We start from the raw sequence: 16,975 nt of genomic DNA, 5'->3' as shown, positions 1-16,975 counted from the left end.
AAACAAAGTATTAAGAAAATTAATTATAAATAGATTTATAAAATAGTTCTCTTTCACTATTCTCATTACGACTGAATCGTTCCTAAAAGTTTATAAAATGGAAAGACACAGTAATTTCCTTGAGAGCAAATGTCGAAATGCTCACTGCATGGAGTGTTTCTGATGCTTGTATTATTGATTTGCTGGCGATGGACGCACATACGGGCGGTTGATTGGGATCCGGTTTGACCGATTTATTCCTCTCCGCAGTTGTTATGCAATAAAAAGGTTTTTGGTTTTACACGACATGTTTTCATTTACAAACTTTTTTTGTTTGCTTCTATTATGTTAGCAAGTTCTTCTCCCAATACCTTGATTAGTTCACCTTTAGGTATCGTTCTAGATAGCCTAAAGCTAAGGTTGCAAATGTTGGCGCTACCTTAGTCCCCATAGTCGTGCCTTTAGTTTGGATGTAATGGTTTTCGGCAAATGCAAAAGTATTGTTATCGAGTACTAATTTTAATCATTCCAAAATAAAATCAGGTGGAAATTTGCCGTTGGAGTATTTTTCCATCTAAAGCTTAACAGCCTGCATCCCTAATTCTGTAGGTATATTTGTATATAGGCTAACAACATCAAACGTAACAAGTTTTGCATCTTCATCAACATTACTTGGGAGATGGTTAAGAAAGTCCAGATCATCTCTAACAAAGCTAGCTACCTTTTGGAAAAGAAGTTTTAAGAGTATATTCAGTAAATGACTGAATCTCTGAGTGGGTGCATAAGGTACTCCAATTTCCTGTCTGAAACTCAAGTCTACTGGATCTAGACGATGATGTATTCCTTATTTTGACTTCTGATAGCTTCTTTGATTTTATGAACTTTAGACAATTTACTGTTTTTCCATTTTATTACATGGTGTTTGGAAACGACATACATCCAAAGAGAGAGAGAGAGAAACACATAACTTCTTTAAAACCAAAACTTAATAGCATTGTTTGGCTTTTCCTTAATAATTCCTAAATATATATATATATATATTTATATATATACATGTACCTCAACAGACATAATTATAATCTTTCACCTGTACTTTATTTCCTAGCTAGTTATTTCTAGGAATTACCAGTAGTTAACATAAGTCGATAGGTGGATGCATGCTTCTCCCGGATATCTAGCCAATTCCCTGGTATATCAAGGGGTCCGTGTTTATGACCAGTTTAAATTTTTGGTTGTCTTAAAGAATTGACTTTATTATCTTCAGCTTTTTTGTCGTACTCAAAGCCATACTTATGCCGAACCAAGACAATATTTTATATATACATTTTCTGAAATATTTCAAAGTAATTTTCAACGTTTTCTTTAAACATTATATTTTTTATATTATTTCTAAGACGAATTTGAATAAGATATCAAGGAAAACCACAATCGCAAAATTATAATTAGTAAGCTTTTTTTGCATACATGTCCGGATTCTCCGCAGAGAGAAACTGGGATCAAGTCCTTATGTTGATTTCTTTATAAATGTATTATCAATTTTTTTTTCTAGGGCCTCAATCCTGTTTGCAAACGTCAAAAAAAGAGAATCTGAAGAACAGCTCTCCAAACATTGTTTGCTTGAATTATCAAGACAGCTCCGCAAGAAACACCAAGGAGTGCGAATCTAGGTGTATTTCACTGTATACTTGCTATACACAAACATTTATTCAAGGCATTTGTGATACATATGCAATATTTAATGACACCATCTGTGGAGATCATAGGAACCTTCCTGTGAATTTAACGAATTTGACACATAAGAGTAAGTTTTATTTTATTTTTTTAATTTGACAGAAATAAAACTTGCAAAAATAAACAGCTTTGGTAATCATGTTTGGTATGCATAGGGAAAAGTGGCTCGCACGATTTTTTTTTTTATATATTTTAACTTTCCGTAAGAATTCATACGAAAATCACAAAATTGTTTAATAAGTAACAGATGCAAATATCATGCTCATATGTTATCACAGATTTTTATGCGTTTTATGCGATTTTCATGTGACTCTAATTTTGCATGATAAATATGTGGCCATCATTTTGCATGATGTACATTTAAACACCCTGTTTTCTAAAAGTTCGACAATGTCGAACATGTCATGAATGAAAAGTTGGAAATTATTGTGTTATAAGTACAGTCAAAAACCGTGATATTTTCTGATAAAACATAAGTTATTATTGATTAAACTTAACGGTATACGTTGTGAAGTTGAGGACAGGTCCACTAAAATTTTCAGGTACTAGTTCGACTGGTCTAGTTTGCTTTAAAGTTAATGTTGGGCCCTGTGACGAAGGGCTCTTATGATTATAAACAGGATAAAAACAAATTTATAGTGTCATATGTTTTGCTGTTGAAAGTCTCTAGTGAATCGGTTTACACGGTATGCTATGGTAAGGAGTTTGAGAGAGAAATAGTGGCAAGAAAATTGAGTCCGGATAACTTTTGAAGTATGAACCGCTGTGAATGACCACTTCTTGTTGTTGGTAAGTTGTAGGGGATGGTTTGTCTATGATGTTATTAACAATGCAGTACATCATTGCAACATATCTACAGCTGAGGTGTAGGGTTACAAGCCAAGGTCTGGAATATAGTTTAAGTCTTCAGTGATAAATACTAACAAAAATTGATTGTAATATCAAGCAAAAATTGATGAATATTGAACACATATTATGACAATCTTTAGCAGTACATACATATTCACCGCATTTTAACTAGATTAGCAGATTTATTTTTGTATTCATATGAAGCAGAATTTATTCTAAAACTTGTACACGAGAAGAAGAAAACGCTTCCTGTGGCCTTCAACTAGACATTTAGATATATCGACGACGTATTATCAATAAACAGTATTTACTTCTATTCATATGTCGACTCGATATACCCCAGTGAACTCAAAATAAAAGACACCACAGAGTCTGACACATCTGTTTCAAATTTGATGGTAATGGTAACCTAACAGTAAAACTTAATGATAAAGGTGATGACTTTAAATTTTCTATCGTCAACTTTCCTTAATTATGTAGTAATATACCCTTATCACAAGCATATGGGGTTTATGTCTCCCAATTTATTCGATACGGAAGAACATGCTCTATGTAAAAACAATTTCCAAAACGAGGTTAGTTATTGACGAACATGTTGATGCAACAAGAATATCACAAATCTCGTTTAAAGCCATCATTTTGCAAGTTCTATGTTCGATACATTGACCTTATCAGCAAATACAATATATCATTAGGTCAGAATCTGTTTGTCTTTTTCATACTTTTTGTAAGGCCATTATTAATACACAGAAATTTCTACGGATTTTTCCGTTTACCCGATCATAACAAGGAGCAGAGGGGGGATGTGGCTGGTCGACAGGGGATGCTTACTCCTCCATGGCACCTGATTCCGCCTTTAATGTTTTTGGAGGTTTGCTCTGCAAATTAAAGAGGAATTTGCTCTACAAACAAGATATAACTAGTTTGGGATAAAGGATTAAATGACCACTTTGATGTCATACATCTATAAGTAACTCTCAAGTAACAGAAATTATGTAAATATAACTCCATGTGCTTTAATTCAAACAATCATGATCTGTTAAATTTAATAAATAAATGATGCATAGAATAGATATGAGGTCTTAACTTAATTTATTGAATGCGGAAATAATATAATAAATTAATGAAATAAATGACCTTATCATATCATTAAGTAGCAAAGTCCGAGAAAGAAAAAAAAATTACTCCTAACTTGACCGGAGAAAAATTATTTTCTAGAAAGAAAAATTCCACGCCCAACTTGACCATAGAAAAAATATTTTCTGGAAAGAAAAAATCCACTCCAAATTGTCCACAGAAACATTATTTTCTAGAAAGAAAGACTCTACTCCCAACTTGACCAGAGAAAAATTATTTTATAGAAACAAATATTCAACTCCCCATTTGAACACAGAAAAATTATTTTCTAGAAAGAAAACTTCTACTCCCAACTTAACCACAGAAAACTATTTTCTAGAAAGAAAAAATCCACTCCCAACTTGCCCATATACAGATTAATATATAGAGCAGACTTTTTTTCAATTTAGGGCATTATTTGTTACTGATAAATTAGCATGTGCTTTCTCTAGGCCATACCTGATCCTGAGAGTTTATCAGTAGTAGTGGATCATAGAAAAGAACATCACCTCGCACCCTCCTCCTGAAATTATCAAATTAAAGATAAATCATGGTTCCATCTTTGAAAGAAATGAATCGTCAGATTAAAGTATAACCACAACTTCATCAGATTTTATTTCCATATTCTTGCAGAACAGGAGCTTTTGAGGGCTTGTTCCTAAGATATTTTGCTTCTCCAGTCCTTATGAGGTTCTTAATTTAATAAATTCTAGTGATTAATCATGATAATAAGAAATATGAAAAAATCCACTTGCAAATCTTCTTTTTTGCACTTATAAATTTCTAGAATCTAGGAATATATATCGCAATAGGAAAGGACATGAAATGGTAACGGCGGACTTTGGCCCTTTATTTGAAATAAAATCCAAACTCAGTTAAAATTCTGATAAAATACAACAAAGAACTCAACATTAACTTAAAATGCTTGTTTTAAATCAGCACTTATTTTGATTCAAGTGGTAGACCAAGTCAACATGAGCGTGACAAAATAGACCTTTCCCCCTAAATTTCTAAATTTTTATGGATTTTGTCAAACTTGAGATACTTTTCACTTCGGGAAATGTAAGGCAACACCTTTCTTATCTCAGATGTTCATACACAGGATGCATCTGATGCTAGTGCTTAAAATAGATAAATCTGGTAGATAGGCAAGCTTGTGCTCTGATGTGTTTTCTGAAATCAAAATATAAAGCTTTATAATTGACAAATATTCTAATAAAAATAGAACAAATGGGAAAATGATTATTTTGTGACCTTCTTACGACCTCTGTTTACCGCAAAAGTCAACTGTAACTCTCAGTCAAAGGTGTTAAAATCTTAATCTCATTAAACCATTTTCACCAGATTCATTCCATTTATTTTGTTTGTTGTTTAACCTACCTCTCAAGAAATTTTCACTCATATTGGGAAGACACCACTTGCCGGTGAGGGGCTGCAAATTCATACCTATTCTCGGCACTCAGGGCCATTTAGCAGTGAGGAATCTTTTTCTTGACAACACCTACTTCAACACGGGACCTCGGTCTATAGATCTGATCCGAAGGACCTGGCTCCACGTACCGCAGTGGGATTCGAACTCGCGAAGCAAGGATCAGCTCCTTACTCAGCAACTCTAGAGCAAACGCTCTAACCACTGCGCCACTCAAGCAACTCATCCCATTTGATTAAGTGTATAATATTTTATGGCAAAATGGCAGAACTCTTTTAACCCATTCAAAATGGGGTCCCTTTTCTGGTTGCCCAACAGAGGACTTAAATGAATTAAAATCTTTAATGGATTTATTTTCATTTCATTTTTTTCCATTTCCAGCTATGGTCATTTCATCGTCTTACTCTATTTTGCAATACATTTTCTTCACCTTCTGAGTCATCAATAAGTATTGTTTGTACTTCTACTAACTTTATAATATTTTGGTAAGTTCAGAAAGCATGGCAAATACAAATATGTGTAGCTCCGTCTGGTGTTTGTCTGTACTTCTGTTATATTTCAAGGAAGCATACTTTCCCATGAATAAACAAGGCAAGATTCTTTTTTAGAAATCGCATCATATCAAAACAATGAAAATACATAACACAGTTTTGAACAACACGTTTTAGGTTTTAGGGTCAACTCAAGTTCAAAATCATTCAATATATGTGTTTTATGATTTTCAAAAATCATTTGGGATCGTTTCGTCATTGGGTTTTTACTTCTAAAAAGCTTGTCTGACAACGAAGACAATGAAATCCACAAAAAAAACCCTAAAAAGTAAAGGAAAACTTTAAAGAAACACGGAATGAATTATTGTGGACATTATTTGAGCCAAACATAATTTTTTTAGTAAGTTTTAACAACTAGAAATATCCCTGAGGAACAGTTCTGTGGTTTGAACTAACTTTTGCTGAAGAATCAAATAAATAGAATGACAAGAGAACTGCATACTTTTCTAAAACGTTTTTGATCTACAACAATAAAATGTTTTCCTTACTGTTATTTTTTTTTTTATAAAGCTAATCAATCATTAATATGATAAAATAATAATAATTATAATGCAATAAAATGAAAAATGATGCAAACATCAATGGCGCATGCATATGTGATAATTGTTCTTTTGCAGTACAATTGCGTAAGTTAAATATCAACAATGATTGATAATGCTTCATATAACACAGAATATTGTGCAAATTCATTTTAAATATTATGAAAATGCACTTCAAATGAATCACTATCGCATTAATAAAGATTCAAAATTTACATTTAATTGTAATTTGAAGTGAATGATTGCTTAATTCAATTAAAGGTATTTTCCTGTTCAATAATGAGGACTACGTGTTATCAGCAAGCAAACCTCTCGCTGAATGGTGTACTGGTAAGGTTTCCATGGTCAATTTAGAAAAAAAAAATAGCATTTTAAAATTTTTCTAGTTTCTAGATGAACATGATTTTGTCCTTAGCAATGGCTTTGATAGATTTTGAGAGAAGAAGGATTTAGAATGTAAAAAAGTTTCATTTTGATTTTTCAGAGCCAAGAACATTGCCACGGAATGATTCAAAGTGTCACGGTACTGCTTTTCTGAATTTAATTATATCTATTAGCTAATAGAATAATCTACTTTCCAAATTCATAGAAAAACGAAAATAACTAGCCTCCATCAATCAATCAGGTTATTCTTACTTTTTGTCATAAGTCAATAATAAATTAAATTTAATTTCACCTTTTTTCATAAATAATTCAGAGAAAAAAATCTTTGCTTACTTTGTTTTAATTCAAAGAGATAAAATATTACAATCTGAGGCAGCTCTACCAAGGTAAAGTACCCAGATTTAAATATTGATTAGTTATTAATATTGCTTCAGAATCAAATAAATAGGATGACAGATTTTGACAAGAGAACTGCATACTTCTCTAAAACGTTTTTGATCTACAACAATAAAATGTTTTCCTTACTGTTATTTTTCATAAAATTAATAAATCATTAATATTATAATAAAAATAATAATGCAATAAAATGAATAATGATGCAAACTTCAATAGTGTATGAATAAATTTTTCTTTTTAATTTCATGTAGAGCCCTTGTCAGTGCTATCTGAAGATTCGTGGAAAAGTAAGATTTTCTTAATTTGCATGAAAATAAAAGTGTTGATGTTTACATTGTATCATATTATCAGGCCGTTTATATATATATATATATATATATATATATATATATATATATATATATATATATATATATATATATATATATATATATAGACTTAAATAAATGAAAACAGAATGCTACAGTCCAAATTAAATAAAATCTTTACTGTTAGCGCTTTCAGCCATGTTGGCTCTTCAGACAGTTATGAAAAGTTCTTTTCATAACTGTCTGAAGAGCCAACATGGCTGAAAGCGCTAACAGTAAAGATTTTATTTAATTTGGACTGTAGCATTCTGTTTTCATTTATTTAAGTATTTTTTACTGTACCAAGAATTTAACTTATCAACGTATATATATATATATATATATATATATATATATATATATATATATATATATATATATATATATATATATATATATATATATATATATATATATATATATATATATATAAGTCGTATTAGAACTTCAATGTGAATTCCACAACGAATATTGCTATTTGAATAAGAAGAGTATACATTACAAGTAAGCTATGTTTAGCTTAAATGGCTAAATACAATATCAATAGAGTGGGTTCACCGTGCATCGGACACCCTCTTATTTGAACAAGTTCTATCGATATCGCTGCCGACTTAATATTATCAAAATGGAGCTAAACGTGTATTATGTGATTAAAATCTGAATTTGTGACAATTTTATGCTATTTATGGAGAGAATATTTTTAAAAAAAGACAGTATTCACTATGCTTCGTATAAACGGTATATTGAACAGGAAAAACGTCCTAACTTTAAAATACATAAAATGCTTATAAGTTAGTGACATGAAAATATTGTTATGCTTTATTTAAAAAATAACTCTCTATTTTAATTTGATTGACTATTGACTATATCGATCCACAAATGTGGAGAGATGTTAGTTGTATCACATCGCATTTGATAGACCTTGCAATGCCTCTTAATACGACAACTAACCCCTTGGTTTCGTGGGATCATAGATCTAATAGTTTGAAAAAAAGAGAGCCCACTTCTAGTTGTCATGTATCGATAACTTGTATTTTCTCTGAATATTTGAGTTTATATTTTTATTATTTCTGCAAAAACGGTCGTCAGGTTTGGTATTATGCATGCATCTCTATACATTAAAGTCATTATCCATGCAGCGGACAATGTCCGATGCATGGCTAATTCGTGTCCGATGTATGCTGAAATGAAAATACTAGATAAAAAAAACTCTCGAAAAATTATTATAATGTTTTAAATGACATTTCTTGGAATTTTCTATAAAATTATCAACTATTTACAAATTTAACCGGAGACGAACTCGTTCCCTTTAATTCTAATGAAAGAAAGACAACTCTAAAAATTTGCAAACTCATAAAATTCTGGTTATTTCCCTTTGATGACATTGGTTCAAATATGACGTCACTTTAAGGCCATTATCGTGGTATTTATATCACAACATGACAAGAAAACATTGATGTTATAGAGGGTAATCGTGTTCAAAAATCCAGACTTGTAAGTTTGTAAATCCAAACTTGTAAGTTTGTAAATCCAGACTTGTAAGTTTGTAAATCCAAACTTGTAATCGTATCAGTTTCATAGTCTACATATGTAAGTAGGTAATTCCGACATCCTAGCATGTAGTTCCGAGCATACAACTGTGTTGACTTTGAGTTTATACTATGAATGTGTGTATTTTTGATGTTGTATACTTTGTTTTCCGGAATTTATATTTCCGCGCTCTGAATTAAACACAAAGACAATTGACAAGTCTACTAATATAAAATCTACATGATTATGAGAAACTATGGAGGGGCATCAGTGCCACATTTCTCCCCCCCCCCCTTTTTTTATTCTAATTTCTTCTTTTTCCAACCGAAATAAATTATTTAGATTTTTTTATTCTAACTTCCAATTTTATATTAATATTTTCATTTGAATTTGTTATTTAATTTTAATTCTAACTTTTTGTTTAAATGTTCCAATTTTATTTTATCTTCTTAATTTTATTTTATTTGACGATGTGACATGAATCATTACCCGCTTATTCACAGCCTGCTCGGATCTAGAGGGGCTTCGGTTTTTAAGGTCTCAACCGAAAAAATATTAAATTTGACTTTCAATGCCGAAGGAATACTTATTACCAACACGTATGTTAAACGTCTTACATTTTGCCGGCCGGCACTAGGAACTTAGGACAAGAGAACTCTTACCCTCCAATGGCCTAAGAAGCTAGCGCCCAACCACTTGATCAGTGCCCCAGTTTATTAAGAACCAATGTAACTGCAAAGATATCATATTAAAAAAAAAACAACAACAACCACTCAGTAGATGAAGATCCGTATCAATGTTTATCGGGGGGGGGGGGGAGCGCTCCAAAAAAATTGACGAAAAAAAAAAGATAAACTGCCCAAACTCCTCCTTCGTGGGAGGCGATGTTTAGGATATCTTTAACTTTTCAGTAAATTTCTTTTCAACGCAAAAATTTGTCAGAGTTTAATGATACTAAAAAATAAGGGGGATGGGGGTGGGGGTGGTTGGGCATACAGCCTATAAATGAATTTTCATATTAAAACAGCTAGAAAAGATTACTCTCCACACAAAAAAAGTTTGGAGCCCAACCTTTCGATCCCTCCTACTTCGGACCTAAGATTTGTTAGTGAAAAAAATTTCTCTGTCCTACTTTAAAGGTCAACTGAAAAGGTTCTCAAAGTCTGTTTAAACTACTTATTTAGGAAGTTGATACCTAAAAAAGAATTGTCCCATGATTATTTTTTTAACCCGTTGAAACACAGGTAAAAATTTCTCAAATCCGAAGCTCAGGCAAAACGGTCCGATATGAGTTATCTGCCCTTAGTGGAACATGGCGTCGCCCATAATGTACGAGTCTAACGAAAGTGACATGGACGAAAGTATACCTGAAATAGACTTAACCCTTAAACTGACTGTGCAGCCGTATCAATACGTGCCGGTTAAAAGACAAAGAAACAACAAGACAGCCGTTTGACGATGGAAGTGACTCGGGGCAGTCGGCACAAGGAAGCGTCCATAGTGATGATGAAATCTCTGAACAACTGCCGTCAGACATGCACTGGTATATAGTCATACATGTATTTTAAGTATTAACTAAAAGTATCTGAAATGATCAGCATAAAAAAGTTTAAGAACTTTGTATTTAGAGGTAGATTTTAAGTATGCTGATTCTAGGATTAGTACTTCATGTACATATTGGTATACTGGTCCTACACATAAACACAATAGGACAGCTGTTAAAGGACGAGAATAAATTTAAAAAAAAATAGGGTTTCAAAGCCTATGGAGATATAAAAGATATTGTTAATTTAAAGAAATTTAATTGTTGTATGGACAGTTTAAATCGGATTACATTAACTACTAAGTATTTTTCATGAATTAAGATTTATATAGTTATATTCATGAAAAGTATACTTCATTTACATGAATGCTAAAAATTGCAAATATGGGTGGTAACATTTATTTTGGGGTGCAGGTGTCCCTGTAAAAATTGCATTACTATGCCAACTGCAAGAGAATGCCAATGTTGCCGTTTTTATGCTGCTATTGAGTCAAGGTTGGAAGAAAGGAGAAACCTGCATCACAGAACATGAGGGTTTCACAGCAAACTGTCTCAACAGATGGGTTTTAGAGACATCCTTTTATGAATATCTAGAAGAACATGGGCCACTGGAAGAAAATGAATTAATATACAAGTAGGTTTTTTTTTGGTAAAATTGTAAAATTGTAATCTTGATAATACAAATAAAGAAGTATTATACATGCATGTAAATACCTCTGGTCATTCTGACTGAAAGGAATATTTAATACTGTCTGAACTAATGAAGCACCCAAAAACAGATATACTTTACAATTCTAGAAAATATTTTAATTGCCATCTTTTTAATGATCATGATTTTATGTCAAAGGAATTGGAATAAAATTATGCAATTGTTTACATGTAAGCATGAATGTTTGTGTGTGTATGGGGGGGGGGGGGGAGGGGGGGTTGTACCTGGTACTGCAACTATTAAGACATGTATTTATAATAGATTATTCATTTCAAATAACAGCTTATTTAAAACAAAAAAAAAATCACTGAATCTAACTGCAAGTGTCGTTAGTTCTGATTATTTTTAAAAAGTTTGTCTGTTCTTTGTGTTTACAGGCATCTAGCATATCGACGATTTGTGCGATGGATATGGCAATGTTTGGGAAAAACAACAGGAAGATCTTGCCATCATGTGTAGTAACAAAGATTAGAACTGCATTTCCATCTCAGCAATACTGTGGGTTTAGGTATCCAACAGGAATGTCCTAGGTACAGATATTTGGGGGAAAAAAAATTGAATCTTTTTAAAGGCTTGTAACATAAACAAGCAACTTCATTATCCCTGTATTCATGACATAAACTTATTTTTACAAGCTTAGAAAATTATTGATGTTTACAAGCTTAGATAGTTATTGGTGTTTGAGCACAATTCATTTTGTTTGTTCATGATTGTATAGTAAACTAACATTTTTTTTATTAAACCGACAAATATGGCACTCCACAATTCTGATTTTGGGACATGTTGGTACGAGGATGCAATTAGAGCAGGACAGTTCACCATGGCAGCCTCACGTCTCTTTATGGACTCGCTGTACGAACCAAACTCCAATCTCACTTTGTTCACTTCTTACATCAAAACCATTGCATAATCTTTAAACAAACAGAGAAATAAATTTTAAAGAGATATATGTTAATATGAATAAAATTAAGACACACTATTACATACTAAATGTATTAAGTTATAGGAAAAGTTTTAAAATTTTTACTTACTGTATGTTTGCTTTACTTTGACTTCCTTTGGAATGCCAGCTCAATTTCTGCCTTTTGGATATGACACAGAATATATTATATATAGTGCTACTTTTGTTTACAGCTTGATCCCGGCTGGAGTTTTAATTGAAGTGCAGGGCTGCAATGTATAGTCTGGAAAAAAGAAGAACAGTGGAATTCATGAATTATGATTAAAATCTTTTAAAAAAAAATTCTTAGCAACTGAGTTTTGAATAAATGAAAAAAATACTTACCTGGCCTTCATTGTAGCATAAAAGAAATGCAAAGATTTGGGTGCAAAATGACACACTACATTGTGGTAGGCTTCAAGTGCTGAAGTTTGCTCTGCAGGGGAGAGTTTCTTAATGTCTTGCACCAACAGTCTGCCCTTACCAACTTTTTCCATCTCCTGGAAAGCTAGACTACCTGAAATAAGGATACATTTTTTGGTAGTTTAGATCAATATTGCTTCATAACAATGTACAGACTTTCATATATTTATGTATTGTAGAATATATATGTCACATAATTATACTGTATATCTGCAAAGTAGAGGCTCAAAAATGTTTTTTTTTTCAAGCCAATGCTTACATAGTTACCTTTCTTAATCCAATCTCTGTCCTCCAGGTCACCATGTAAGCACCTGGGGAATCGCTTTCCATGACCCTCATGAACATCAGTGATATGGTTGAGGATAGATAGCCATTTCTCAGATGGCCAATAATTAATGGTTTTCAGCTTTCTTACCCAAATCTGGCATAATTTTGGATCCTCGGGGAAAGCAAACATAGACACACCCTGTCCGTATCGGATATTACAGTTTGGTGCTGTACACAGCACCATATTTTATTTTTCAATCCCCTATCGTCCGGAGCATGACGTTTCAGCATCTGTAATTTCAATATGGCGGGTTCGTGTCAAGGGGCATAACTCGCACAAAATTTTAGGGCAGATTTCAGGTGTGACAACTTTTACCCTAAATATTTCGGAAATACATTAAAATATAACCGAATAACTAATATACTTTGAATTCTATGATTTGCTTGAAGATAATAAAGGGTAAATTGAATGAAAGTGAAAAATCTTTTCAGTTGACCTTTAAAAAAAATAATGTGATGACAATATCAATTTAGTATGCACTTACAGAAAATGGATTTCTGCCAACTGTCAGCTTGGCACTCTTAAGCATGCCTATCACTATCTGTCACTATCTTCCGCCCCTCTTGCTCGCCTGTCCGTTCTGATCATCATCAGATGGTCTCCAACCATCACCCAACTCCCGCAGGACTTTGTCATGTCGCCATCTATATCTCCCCTGGGTCAGTGCAACTTGGCATCCTGAGAGAATATGCGCCATGGTCCCTCTCTTCCCACACAGCTTGCAGTTAGGGTTCTTTAATAACAATTTAAAGATACCTTATATTTGTGTACCATAAGCGGGCAATCAAAAATGGCGGTCTTATTTATCATATTTGAAACATCTTGCACCAGGGCCATAAAACGTAGACGGGCTCATTTTTGATCACAGTCTCACATTTACCAAAGGAATTAATAGTAACTATGTAGAAAAGAGAGACTGGGATCAAAAGTGAGTTCATCTAAGTTTTATGGCCCCGAACCAGGTCCGGGGGGAGCTTATCAAGAAATTTTTGTTTTCTGTCCACTGCTCCACCCCCACCCCACCCAATGAAAATGCTTCCTACGGGCCTGAAAACGAGAGAAAACTCGCAACAATGATATCATATGGTTTTTAAAATGAAAAAAATATGTTCCATGGAAATGTTTCTACGTTTCGGAGCTAGACTGTTCGCCAAGATCTCTGTGTACCTGTACAGAAAAGGCCGTAACGCCCCTTTTCGTTTAAATTTTATTCGGATTTCTTAGTTTAACTCTGTAAGTTCTACTTTCTTAAACAAACTTTTGATTTTGCTTCTAGTTATTACCAAAAAAAAAAAAATAAGTATTAAGTTAGGTGAAGTGAAACATAATTGAAATTTTAAGATAGAATAAAAATACGAAAGGAATCGAAATTGCCATAGTAAAATAAATAAAATAAAATAAAATAAAACTGGAAAATATAAACAAGAACAGGTACGGATCCAAGGGGGGGGGGGTCCATCACAGTCAAAAAAATCCAACCCAGAAATTTGACAAGCAAAAAAAAAGCAAACTCCTTTCCCAAGCATGAAGAACCTATTTCACGCGTGTGTGTGTGTGTTTGATGGGGGGGGGGGGCGGGGGGGCGTCAACTTAACACAGATCAGCGTTTTCGAGGGGGGGGGGGGTTCCAAGGTCACTTTTGGTTCGTTTAGTATAAACATTTAATAAGTCAAATTTCAGGGGGAAAGGGGGGGGGGGGGGGTCCGGACCCCCTTCTAGATCCGCGCCTTCAAGAAGTAAGAATTAAATTAAGAAATAAAAAATGAAGAATTTAATTTGGAAAACAAAAAGTTTAAATAAAAAAGAAAATAAGACCATTAAAAATAATTGTGGCATTTATGACCCTCCATAGTTTCTCATTATCAAAATTCGACAAACATTTGTAGACTTGTCAATTGTCTTTGTGTTTTATTCAGAGCGCAGAAATATAAATTCCGGAAAAAAAATTTACAACATCAAAAATACACACATTCATAGTATAAACTCAAAGTCAACACAGTTGTATGCTCGGAACTACATGCTAGGATGTCAGAATTACCTTCTTACATATGTAGACTATGAAACTAATACGATTACAATTCTGGATTAACAAACTTACAAGTTTGGACTTACAATCTTACAAGTCTGGATTTTTGAACATGATTACCCTCCATATGATGTTGCCATCAATTGTCGCCGGGGAAAATGAAGTAAACAATGGAAATTAGTCTTGATCATCAAACCGCTTCGATTTGTGCGATAACGGCATGCGTCTGAATGATGGAGACTATAGTCGAGAAGATTTACGGAAATCTTATCAGATGAAATCGAACAAAAACGATACCTTTTTAAACTTTATCCTTTCCTCAAGTAACTGTTGGCTGCATAAAATTAAAATCAGACAGATGTATCACCTATCATCAAAAATATATTTGACTTAATGAATATAAAATACAAACTGTACAATGTACGTTTCTTATACGATAAGTAATAATTAAATGTTCTAAAAAAGGGCCCTGTCGTTTTTTCGATAGTAAATGATAAGCAACGTTGTATATTACATATGAAAAACTTATATATTTTTAAAGATGTACTTCATGGAAGTAAATATGTAGCGGGTATTCCCGGCAATGATGGAAAACACAGTTATAACTTTTAAATTATGCGTTTATTAATATAAAATGTCCAGTTGATGATAGATAAATGGATAATGAATAATATGGAAAATGGATTAATGGAAATGTCCTGCATTATAGAAATTGCGTCATAAAATATGTACATAAAGTATATCAATTATCTAATATTCTGATCATAAAAATTATACCAAATTATCGGTCTTCCCTTTTACAATTAATATCATATGTTTCAATTTTACTCGATATGATAACATGAAGAATACTTATATACTATAAAAGGGAGTTAATTTCTCTTGACAGCATTGTGAAGAGTTGTCTTTCTTTTATGTTTCTTTACAAATCATAAAAATATATATACAGATAGACATACCAATTTATGGAAATGAACTTTCTCCAAATATAATTATTTACATTCTTTACTTATGGGGTTACATTTCAGGGAACTGTCTTAGGTCTTTAGAAAAAAAGTCAGCAGCTTAAACTGTATGCATAACTATCACCATGAAATCTTGAGCTAAAACTGAATAAAACTCGGTACCCCACAAAGACCAAACTTTCAATCAATGAAATCTAACCATTTCAAAATCTGATCAGTAGATGTGTTTGTGGTCATGTAAAAGTATATGTACATGTGTGGATCTAAAGGGGTGTATAGCTTTGTCACTATATACCCATGTTAGTAAAGAATGAACAGAATGAAACTTTAATAGAAAAAAATTATCCTTTATGCATTTATAACATATTTAATAGTCTATTTAGTTTATTTAATTTATATTTAATATTTATTTTATTTAATTTAAAATCATTTCAACTTTTATCATTTTAATGAAAGTACCTCTACTACATGTACAAATATATTGTGTATCTCGTAATTAATAAAGGGAAGGAACATTCTGATGTATAATTTTTTTAATGTCTAGTTAACCTTTAATTGCATAACTTCTCCCATCTCAATCCCATACACTAAAACTTAAACTTATATGTATAGACTAGCCCGGTCCTCCGGGCTGCAATAATAAAAATCAGCATCTTTCAAAAGTTTAAATCTTCGGCCTTAAGACAGAAACAAGTCAAACTACAGAGACATTCAGATTGGATGCAAGATTATTGCTTAAAGTTGTCCAAAGCAAGGTATATGCTCGATACATGGTGAACTCACCCTATATATGCAAAATTAAAACAGGACTACATTACAATAGAAAAGTATAAATCAAAGGCGGATCCAGCGCCGGCGCGCCGGGCGCCCCCTCCCCACGTGTGAATTTTTTGTATGTAGAACTTATATGTCCATTATCCTAAAATCAAGGGAAAAACACCACTTTGTAAGAATTCGTCAGCTTCCGGTGGCTTCGCTCCCGGAAACCCACCAGGGCTTTGCCCTGGACCCACTGGGGGCTTCAATGCAGCCCCCAGATCCCCTGCCTTCTACTGCGCCCTCCGTTATGAAATTCCTGGATAAGCCACTGTAAATGTAAAAAATATTTTCCTCGGGAAAAGCGTTAACCTCAAATATAAAGTATTTTAAGTCTTACATGCACGACTTGGATTTTGAATAGGAGTACTCAT

General features: G+C 32.8%; 1 long non-coding RNA gene and 1 pseudogene across 1 annotated transcript; one reads left to right on the top strand and one right to left on the bottom strand.

Annotated features, from left to right (window-relative positions):
- Positions 1-10,163: 10,163 nt before the first annotated feature.
- LOC133202027 (uncharacterized) lies at positions 10,164-11,032 on the top strand (annotated as a pseudogene).
- A 1,192-nt stretch (positions 11,033-12,224) lies between these two features.
- On the bottom strand, positions 12,225-12,826 carry LOC133201883 (uncharacterized). The gene is made up of 3 exons (XR_009723168.1): positions 12,734-12,826; positions 12,389-12,560; positions 12,225-12,287 (listed from the first exon to the last, which is right to left on the bottom strand). It is a non-coding gene; the product is annotated as an uncharacterized LOC133201883 (long non-coding RNA).
- Between the last annotated feature and the right edge of the window lie 4,149 nt (positions 12,827-16,975).

This window comes from Saccostrea echinata, unplaced genomic scaffold (assembly GCF_033153115.1).
Source record: "Saccostrea echinata isolate AGI-Se365-2 ecotype Australia unplaced genomic scaffold, CSIRO_AGI_Sech_v1 ptg000046l, whole genome shotgun sequence".
Lineage (NCBI taxonomy): Eukaryota > Metazoa > Mollusca > Bivalvia > Ostreida > Ostreidae > Saccostrea > Saccostrea echinata.
This window is presented reverse-complemented; position numbering and strand designations above follow the sequence as displayed.